The following is an 8,780-nucleotide window of genomic DNA, read 5'->3' on the forward strand; positions in this document are numbered from 1 at the left end:
TACGCTGTTCCCCGCCCGCCCGCCCGTCCAGTTTCGCGGTACCCCATGACCTCCCATGACAAGTCTTACAGTCAGGCCAGCTTTCTAATGTACACTGGTGTACACTGGATTCCATTTCCCCCAACACAGGTAGCGTGGAACCTCACCCATTCCTGTATCAGGTCTTTAATAAAGAAGCTCGCTCCAGCCTTGGGGAACGGTGACAAAGAAACAAATTGTAAACTCATAGTCACTGCAGAGGGACAAAGGCGAGGTCCGGGGACCTCTGCGGGTAAGGGTCAAAAAGGGTTAGGAAGAACAGATGAAAGCAAAATGATTCCTATTTAACACATAACGTGAGACTGCATGTTACAACCACATACAGAAGCACTGCCAAGGCTTGAGGGGAGCTTGGGAATGGTGTGCTTGCGGTCCGGATCCTCACCGGCTTCTGTTCTGGCTCCTTGCCCCCCGGTGGTGCCAATTTAGGAGGTTGTAGAAGCTTTAAAAGGTGGGGCTTAGCTGGCAGAAGGTTTTTGAAGGTTCTGCCTGCCCTGGTTCCGGTCTGGGGTCCCTGCTTTCTGCTCTGAACAACTCCACCATGGGTCTCCACTGCTATGAACTGAGCCACGCCTTCCCCGCCGTAAGGGACTGAAACCCCAGGAGCCTGCCTTAAACTGTCTCTTTAAGTATTGAAGCCACGGTGATACGAAAAGAACTAACACACATTTCTTCCCTCTGAATTCATTCTCTCTGTCTCTCTGTCTCTCTCTCTCTGTCTCTGTCTCTCTCTCTCTCTGTGTGTGTGTGTGTGTGTGTGTGTGTGTATCTGTCTCTTTGTGGGTCTCCGTGTCTCTGTGTCTCTGTCTCCAACTCTGTCTTTCTGTTTCCACCCCCACTCCTACCCTGCACCCCCGAACTCTTTCATTCTTTCTTAGATGGGATCTCACTATGTAGACCTGACTGACCTGGCCTGAGACGAACTCACTATGTAGAGACAAGGCTGGACTTAAACTCACAGAGATCCACCCACCTCTCACTTTCTAGCTCTGGGACTAAAAGAATGTGCCATCACACCCAGCCCCTTCTGAACTCTTGAGTAAATGATAATTATCACCATGTATCATTTACCTCCAAGTAACTTAGAACTAGTCTCAGTTTTGAGTGAGAGATTTTGAAGCAGCCCTCCACCTTAAGGAGGTTAGGTTAATTCATGGATCAGACATTAATAAGAAAAGTGTCCAATTGGAACAATCAATGCAAATCTGACCACAATATATCCAGATGTTGGTATCCTAAGCAGAGAGAATCCCGTCTTGCGTCCTTACTTTCTCAGAGGCCTCCTCTCTGATTCTAATAGGCTGTTGCTTCCGGCCCTGGAGGCCTTTATACACAATGTTCCCCAGTGAGAATGATCGCCCTACTGTATTCTACATGCATAAACCCTGACTCTCAGATGTCTGCTTCCGGTGTCTTCAATGGATCCAGATAGACTAGATCTCTTGTACCTATTGCTACAGTTTCAGTGCATTGGATCCTCACCAAAACCAGAATGCTTAGCTTCCCAATGTATCGAGTACTTGAACTTCAACGAAGTAAAGTCCGAAGGAAGTACTGGGGGAACGAACACCTTTGAGGAAGGATTAAGGCTGGTCTTTCGAGTAAACTAGCTCTCATAAGAGCAGGTGGTTATTTAGGGAAAGAAGAAGTGAGTCTGCCTTTGTGCAGTGGATGGTGATTAATTCAGAGATTCCCAACAGGTCAAAGGCAGAGGGTGCTCAGGCACAAAAGGAGTGGTCTCAGCCTTCCTAACTCTGTAGCCCTTTAACGCAGCTCCTCAGGTTGTGGTGACCTCTGACCAGAAAATGATTTCCTCGCTACTTCCTAACTACAGTTTTGCTTCTGTTACGAACAGTAATTATGAATTTTGTAACATAAATATTTGTGTTTTCCCGTGGTCTTAGGCGACCTCTGTGAAAGGGTCGCTCAATGGGGGGAAGGGGGGGGAGTCGCGAACCACATGTTGAGAACCACTGTGCGAAAGTGGCATCTGAACCACACCCCTCTATCCAAATCTCGCGGACTATCTCGGACAAGGGGTCGGAAACACTGTAAGAGCCAGGGGTTGGGAAACCCAGAGGGAAACAGTGCTTTTGGACACTCACCGATGGAAACAAGCTTCTGACACTCTGAGCCAGGATCAGCTTTGCCTCCCTTCACACTGCCCTCCATTACGCTCCCCAGCTGTGAAAGGGCTGCCGCTCCCAGGGACCAGCCAACACTAAACTAACCTCTTTGCATGTGATCGTGAGTAACTAACTACACAGGTCATGTCTACCGCTGTATCTGTAGCCCCTAGCCCCGGGCTTGGTAAATACGTGATTATTTATAAGTTAACAGAGAACGAGGATTCTCTGACTTTGTTCCAGCGCCCATTGTTTGGAGCTAGGAAATTGGAGTCCTGCCCTGGTCATCCCTCGGCAGCTGGCTTTGCCGCTGTTTCTTTAAAAGTCAGAAACTGGGTTGGCAGTTTCATCCAGCGCCAACCCCCACCCCCCACCCCCCCACCACCACCTAAAATTGAGATTTCTCAGAAGCTGCAGTTAAGAAATGTGTTTTTGTGTTTCCTTAAAGAAAATTCCAGCGCATCCTTCAGTGAACCGCTCCCGAAGAGGAAGGAAAATCAATGCTTTCAGATAGCATTACGCTTTCCTGAATAATCCCGAAGCTGCCCATGACTTACTGTAGAGGGTATAATTGAAGTGAGGATAAACTGCACACCATTTCAAAGTCTACTAAATTGAAACCGTTCTTTCTGTTGACACATGCTTGGAAGCTGCAGATAATGTGATTTAAAATAAATACACTGGCCCAGGATACTTGTATAATTGAAATAAATATGAAATAACCCACAGAGTCCGCAGACCATTGGGTAAATTAACTCCTTCTGCACAAGGTGACAAGACACCTGCCTATGAAAAGAAACCTGGCCCTGAATAGATCTGAGGAAAGAGAAGAGAACGCAAACCCTCAAATGAGATGGAGTCCCAAAGACTGAGTTTTTAAGGACTTGGCCTGAGTCTTTGTAGACCACTTGTGTGAAGAGAGATTGCTCGTTTGTTTCCCGGCTGCCCAGACCCAAATAATCACACAGAAACTATATTAATTACAACACTATTTGGCCTATTAGCTCAGGCTTCTTATTAGCTAACTCTTACATCTTAAATTAACCCATTTCTATTAATCTGTGTATCACCATGAGGCTGTGGTTTACCAGACAAGGTTCTGTTCTGGCATCTTTCTCCTTCGGCAGCTACATGATGTCTCTCTGACTCTGCCTACTCTCTCTTTCAGCCTGGTTATATTCTGTCCTGCCATAGGCCAAATCAGTTTTATTCATTAACTAATAAAAGAAACACATATACAAAAGGACTTCCTCCCACCTAACACTTGTTCCCAGTGAAGAATTCTCTCTTGACTCTCACGTCATGAAAATCTATTTGTATCAATATTAAGAAACCCTGATGCCTTGGGACACAAGACACACACACACACACACACACACAGAGAGACAGAGAGAGAGAGAGAGAGAGAGAGAGAGAGAGAGAGAGAGAGATGACCCCTCCCCCACAGGGACAGAAAGGACAAGACACTAGAAGATGCAATCCAATGGGCTCCTTTTGAATGAGCAACTTGTCAATCAGGATGTACCAAAAGATGAAAAGGTGGGTCTCTTCCAGATGTGCTTCATTAGAGAAACAGAACCACCATGATTGGTAGGATAGGTCTGCTGTAGGTTTTAGGTCCCTAGTGACTATGGAAGCCAGTTAGTGATCTGCAAAGCTCTGATGTCCCAAGTCTGAACCTGAGGTCAGTAGGCCTGTCTGCTGAGAAAGGAAGTGAGTGAGGGTGAAGAAGTATGCATTGGAACCAGAAGAACATTCCAGACCCATGTAGAAGAGCTGGAACTGGTACCTGGCTGTCACAGAAACTCACGCAAACTCCTACTACCTCCAAACGCCTGGCATCCTTGATGCAGATGACCTGTGAGGAACCTGCCAACCCTTAACCATGAGCTACCCAAGAGCCTCACCCAGGGTTCTGAAAAGCTGAAGGAGGAAGCAATAGAAGTGGGAGAAGCTGGGGTCCCTCTCTCAGCCCCTACACAACATAAGCCAGTGTGAGCAGCAAAAGCTCTTGCCTCTGTGGCTGCCCTGGAGATTAACACGGTACACCCCACTTCCATGTTCCTGCTCTCTTGCAAGTTCTCTCTTGATCAGTGTCAGCCAGGACTGTGCAAGGTAGGGGATTCTGAGAAATTGAGGAAAAGGCTTCTGTAAGACATAGCTGCAGCTTAGCTACATGGACACAGTTCCGATTCTCGAGGGGCTGTAATTAGCAGGCTGCCAGGAATGTGTTTTATGGGGGCTCTTTCTAAAGAGTTAGAGTCAGGATACACTCCCAAACTCTAAGAGAGTGTGGCTGAAATTAGATACAGGCATAGACTAGGAAAACTGGGGTGTGTTTGGAAACAGAAGTAACTGGGGAATTTTTCCTCCATGGACCATCTGGCAATGCCTGAGGATGCTTTGGGATATCACAACCAAGGGCTGTGGCCCATATCTTGTACTTAAAGACCTCGATGCATCAAAAAAAAAAATTCTATGAATATTGTGTTGGTTTGAATGAGAATGGCCCCTATAGGCTCATATGCTTAAATCCTTGGTCATTAGGAAGTAGCACTACTTGAGAGAAATTGGGGGGGGTGGCCTTGTTGGAGTGGGTGTGACCTTGTTGGAGGAAGTGTATCACTGGGGGTTCCAGTGTCTCTCTCTCCCTGCCTCCTGAGGATCCAGAAGTAGAACTCTCGGCTCCTTCTCCAGCATCATGTCTGCCTGTGTACCACCATGCTTCCTGCCATGCTGATAATGGACTAAACCTCTGAAACTATAAGAAAGCCCCAATTAAGTGCTTTCTTTTAGGAGTTGATGTGGTCATGTTGTTTTATCGCAGCAGTAGAACAGCGACTAAGATAGAAATTTCTAAGAAAATCAGAGAAAACTCATCCTGTAGGCCATAAGATGTCCTTTAACAAAACCCGTACTAGGGCTGAAGAGAAGGCTTAGCAGTTGAAAGCACTGACTGCTCTTTTAGAGGACCCAGGTTCTGTTCCCAGAACCCATGTGGCAGCTCAAAGCCACCTGGAATGAGCCAAAGCCCTCTTCTGGCCCATATGGTGCCCAGACATTCGTGCAAGCAAAACATCCATACACATAAAATAAAAATAAATAAATCTTTTTAAATAAAAAGTAAAAGTTAAGTAAGTAATTTAAAGCTCCACATTAACTAAAATGTGAAATCCAAACCTGTGAAAAGCTACTAAGTAAATCAGTACACACTGGCAGCTAGTATAGTGGATAGTACCACAGACAGCATGAACGGGGCAATGACTTCTTCATAATGATAACGGACAACACAGAATCTTTATTCTAACTCATGTTGTGTGTACATGTATTTCTCATGAGTGTGGAGGCTAGAGGTTGACATCAGGTATCTTCCTAATCCCTTCTCCACCTTAGTTTTTGAGGCAGGCCTGGAGCACACAGATTCTACTGGACTGATTCCTCTGGTCTCCACCTCCTCCGTGCTGGGATTCCAGGTTCATTGCTGCATCAGCGTGTTCTTGTAGATGGATTCTGGGGATCCAAACTGGTCTTCTTGTTGCAAGGCAAGCATATTATCAACGGAGCCACTTCCCCATCTCCTTTCTTCTCCTCCTCCTCCTCATCTCCTTCTTCATGTTTAACTCCCTTCAGACAAAAGTGCAAGCCATGCATTTGATTAATAACCCCAGGAAATGTAGGTAGTAGAATAGGGGAGAAAGACAGTTGATCCGGGATGTATACTAAGCCCATTACCACTTTGAGTAATTGGCTGATGGGAAATTCTTAGCAATGATGGAAAGTAGCCTTGAAGCAAGACAACTGGGGCATTTCCCTACCAGTCCCCATCAGCCATTGCATGAGGACTGGGCGCAGGGAACACTAACTCCCTAGTGCTTTCACCATGCTTGAGTGCCAGTACCAACCTGATGGCCGGGAGCTCTCCGGCAGAGAAAGGGAAGTGCTGGTGGTCAGAAGTCCTGCACCTGCGACAAGAAGCAGAGGGGCTTAATAGTTATGGTGTGTATCCAAGAAAAAACGTCATGGCCAAATTCTTTCCCCTCCCACTTGGGATGCAGGACAGAAAGACGATTTACAGATATATTGATATACCCAACCCTGACACCAAAGTCTGAAGACATGGAGGAAAGGGGCTTAGGATGTGTCCCCTTCCATATTTTGAACTTAGAAAGGAAAACAGTGCTTGTCCTGGAAAGGCATTAAGCATCTTTTTGCTTATTACAGTATATTATATTTTGGGTTGATTTATTTTGGAGAGAGATAATTTTACCTTGGGAGGTGTGTGTGTGTGCGTGCGTGTGTGTGTGTGTGTGTGTGTTTATGCATATGTATATGTCTGTACATAGGTATGCATACATGTTTGTATACATGTGTGGTGGCCTCTCACTGATGCTGGAACTCAACGGCTCAGCTAGACTGGCTGGCCAGCAAGCCTCAGATAGACTTCTGTCTCTGCCTCCCCAACACTTGGATTACATGTACACGATCTATGTGAGCTGGGGCTTGAACTCAGATCCTCGGGCTTGTGCAGCAAGCACTTTGCCAGTTATACCATCTCCCCTACTCCTGCTTCCATAACTTCTGTAACTCAGGCTGTAGCCCAACCTGGCTTCACATTCCTGGTCCTCCGACCTCAGCCTCTGGAGAGCCGGAATTTGCAGGTGTGTGCCATCATTCCAAACTAGTTACTCTTTCTTTATGGTAGGTGACATGAAATCACACGAGCTAGAACTGTCCTCGCTGCGAGATGCCTGCCTTTCGAAGCTTGTATCTGAGGCATGCACGTGGACATGGCAGTAAAAACAATAGAGAGGAAACACCATGCATACCGTGGTGACCCGCAAAATTAAAGAAATAAAACCGGGTTGGACAGAAAAGGAGCAACTGGAAGCCAAGGAGGACACCTCATCTGACAGTCAGAAAAAAAATAAATGGCATGTGACAACTATCCTGGAGTATAGAGAGTCCCTGTGTATCCCCAGGAAAAGAGTTCCTAGAAGAGGGAGAAGTGGAAACAATGGCCCTGTCTCCGTTTTTATCAAATCGATTGACGAGACAGCTTAGAGCTGGGGAAATCTCCTGTGGCCCATGGCTTCAGGGGGCTCCTTCTCTCCTAGCAGGAAGGTGTGGTGGAGCAGCGCACATTCTGTGGGCCAGGGATCGGAAAGAGAAGAAGGCAAGCGCTCAACTGCCGTTCTCCTTCCCACTTTATTCTGTCTGGACTTAGGGGTAGTGCCCTCCACAGTCAGGGCAGGTCTTTCCCCTTCTATAATCCTTTCTGAACCCCCCAGAGGCGTGCCTCTGTCTCTGAAGTGAGTGTGCATTCAGTCAAGTTGATAAAGAAGAGCAAGCACAGCTGGATCCCAGTCAGGAAACCGCCTTGGCGTGTTGCAGGTGTAGCCACATCCGAACAATCAAGGATGGATGTGGATGCCGCTGGGGAAGGAGACTCAGATGTCCTGGTACCCTGCTGGATGACTCTATATGTCCTGCAGACTCTATGTGCTGCTATTGGCTGGCATAGGAGGGTTTTAAACACGGGCATGACGCAAACTCACGTTTTCAAAAGTTCTTCCCTAGGGACTTTTGAACATGAAGACAATGAACATGAAGACAATGAACATGAAGACAATGAACATGAAGTGGGAGCCGGAAGACCAGGACTCTAGAGACTGTACAGGAAACTTCTGTAGTGTCAGGCCTTAGAGGGCTGCATCACAGAGCCTACTTCCCTGCATTCAGAGAAGCCCATGCTGACCTGGGAGATGGTACCAGCAGGATCCTCATCTGCCGCAAATAACCACCCCTCCCAGTGCCACGTAGCCCCTGGGCTGCCAACAAACATCCATTGCTGGGTTTGTTAAAACGCTTTTGCTAAATGAGTTTAAAAAAAAAAAAAGACTAATTTTATTCACAGTCACTTAACAGCTGGTGGCTGCTAATTGTCATCTGTTACATTGGGCATCAGAATGCGGCATCGAAAAGTCTGTCCATCTGTCCTGAGCTCTGTCAGGGTTCCTTATGTTTTCCTTCCACAGCCTACCCCCGTACCAGTTTCCCAGCGCCAACTCACGTCTCTTGGCTCCCAAGACAGGTTTCTCGGGGAAAGGAAAATGGAAGGAGAGAAGGGTGTGTGACAGGGATGAGGGGGGTTCTTTACATAGGGATGTAACCCAGGCAGCCGAACCCTCCCACCCCAGACTCCTGAGTACTAAGATTATGGGTGTGTTCTACCACGGCCAGTCACTGGGTTCTTGCTCGAGAGGTTTCATTGGCTGGAGAAGTACAAAGTCACATGTAGGAGCCCGAGGACATTGCTCCCCATCTGGCTGCAGCAGCCCAGTACCTCTAGCCCGCGCTGCACAGACGTTGTCTAAAAAGACAGAATTGCAGAAATGGTGAGAGAAAGGGGGCATATAAACACCCACCTTCCCTAAGCTTATCTTTCCCTGAAAAATGAGAATACACGATATAAATAAGGAAATATCTAGAAAATTACATGCCAAGTGTTAGCAGCTTCTACGGAGGAATAATTAGATTTGATATTATTCCTTTGTGCTGATCTTTGTTTGGTAGTGTTCCTACGGAAATATAGAATATATGAACATGTATCATTTT

General features: G+C 46.8%; 1 long non-coding RNA gene across 1 annotated transcript; it reads right to left on the reverse strand.

Annotated features, from left to right (window-relative positions):
• Nucleotides 1-5,444: 5,444 nt before the first annotated feature.
• LOC146890276 (uncharacterized) lies at nt 5,445-6,128 on the reverse strand. Its single transcript, XR_014998973.2, has 2 exons — nt 6,068-6,128; nt 5,445-5,789 (listed from the first exon to the last, which is right to left on the reverse strand). It is a non-coding gene; the product is annotated as an uncharacterized LOC146890276 (long non-coding RNA).
• Nucleotides 6,129-8,780: the final 2,652 nt, after the last annotated feature.

The sequence above is a fragment of the Myodes glareolus genome, chromosome 22, assembly GCF_982192425.1.
Source record: "Myodes glareolus chromosome 22, mMyoGla1.1, whole genome shotgun sequence".
In the NCBI taxonomy this organism is placed as follows: Eukaryota; Metazoa; Chordata; class Mammalia; order Rodentia; family Cricetidae; genus Myodes; species Myodes glareolus.